Below are 1911 nucleotides of genomic sequence, written 5' to 3'. Positions count from 1 at the left end.
GGGGGGGACGGGGGGGGGAGCAGAGATCAAAGCCTCAGAATCGTCCTTCCCTGGGATCCGGGGTCTTTATCCACCCACATCCACCCTCAGAGCCAGGGCGGCCTGCGAGGTAGGCACGGGTCCCCTGAATGTGGTGTTTTTGGTCAGTGGTGGGGCTTGAACTCTGGGCCTGGGCGCTGTCCCTCAGCTCTTCAGCTTGACGCCTCAGGCCTTGCTGTGCCCATGGTGTCCAGCAGGGGCCGCCCTTCCCTGGGCAGGTGGCGCAGGCCCCAGGGCAGCAGGTGCGCCAAGACCACCCCTCCCCACCTGCACTCATTTACCACCCTCGCCCAGAGGGTCTCTAAGCACCGTGGGACCTTCCACTCTCCAACCGCACATTGCGGGAAGCAGCTCAGCCCCTAGCTCACCCCGCAGACACAGAGGTCCGTGGGGGTTGGGAGGGTGGTGGGGAGGGGGGCGTTGCCCGGAGTTTTTGGTTCTGGTGAGAAGCAGCCCTGGGCATTGCTCAATGATCCATCAGTTTGACTTCTGTGTTCTAGGGTCAGCGGAAGGTAATCCACAGATGCAGGCATCCCTGTGGCCTCTTTGTGTGTGTGGGCTAGGAATGGTCTGGAGAGTTTTAAAGGGCTGGATGAGCCGGGCGCGGGTGTCTCACACCTATGTCATCCTACTCAGGAGGCTGAGATGTGAGGATCGTGGTTTGAAGCCAGTCTGGAAAGGGAACTCTGTGAGACCCGCTTATCCCCAATAAACTTCTCAGATAAGGCTGGAAGTGGGGCTGTGGCTCAAGTGGTAGAGTGCTAGCCTTGAGCAAAAGAAGCTCAGGGACAGTGCCCAGGCCCCGAGTTCAAGCCCCAGGACTGGCAAATAAAGAGCTGGATAAGGAGGAGAAATCAAAAGGGCAATGCAAAGCCTAAAATCTCCTCATCCTCACACCACCATGATGTACTAACAGGGCCTTGACATCTCGGCAAACACGTTCTCTATCATTTGAACCAACTGGGTTTTTTTGGGGGGTGTGTGTGGGAGATATGGGCCACTATCCCCCTGGTCTGTCCGCTGTGTGCCACCATGCCCAGCTTTCACTGGTCTGACATGGGGCTCTCTCTGCCATCCACCTACCTCTGAACACCAGCACGGCCTGGGCTTATGTGGTCTGGACAAGAAAAAGATGTGCCAATGCTTGTGTGGAAAACAACCCGTCATTGGAGAACAGATGTTTTGAAGAATCCCTTGTTATTGTGAGTTGTGCACCGGGAGACATCCAACAAGAGATGTGCAGGATCTCTCTGGTAAAAACTTGAACGCAGTAATGGAGGGAAAATGTAAGGATCTTCAAGGAAATGGAGAGGCATACAATGTTCATGGAACGCAAGGCTGGATGTCATGAAGAAAAGCTCAGGGACAGCTGCCAGATCTTGTATGACGTGGGTGAATCTCAAATGTAAAAAGTCAGGTACCAAAACACACTGTACAAACGTGCTTACCCAATTCCACAGAAGAAAGTACAATTATAGGCCTGACCAATGAATGGGTGGGTTTCTATAGAATAGAAGGGGAAAGAAATTTCTGCCCACCAAGGTGAGGCCAGGGGTAGGCTTTGCAGTCTCTGTTCCGCACACTCTACTTCTTCTAACAGGTCAAACTGGTTCTGGGAAAACTTGTCCAACCACATCCAGATCCTCCACTTAAAAAGAAATTATGCATTGCTTGCTATAAAAATAAAATCTCAGGGCTGGGAAGGTGGCTCAGTGGTAGAGTGCTTGCCTTGCATGCCTGAGGTCCTGGGTTCGATTCCTTAGCACCACATAAGCAAAAAGGAAAAAGCTGGAAGTGGCGCTGTGGCTCAAGTGGTAGAGCGCTAGCCTTGAGCTGAAGAGCTGAGGGACAGCGCCCAGGCCCAGAGTTCAG

Source organism: Dipodomys ordii, unplaced genomic scaffold (genome assembly GCF_000151885.1).
Source record: "Dipodomys ordii isolate 6190 unplaced genomic scaffold, Dord_2.0 Scaffold108, whole genome shotgun sequence".
Lineage (NCBI taxonomy): Eukaryota > Metazoa > Chordata > Mammalia > Rodentia > Heteromyidae > Dipodomys > Dipodomys ordii.
The sequence above is the reverse complement of the archived record's forward strand: the minus strand, read 5'-3'. Positions refer to the sequence as shown.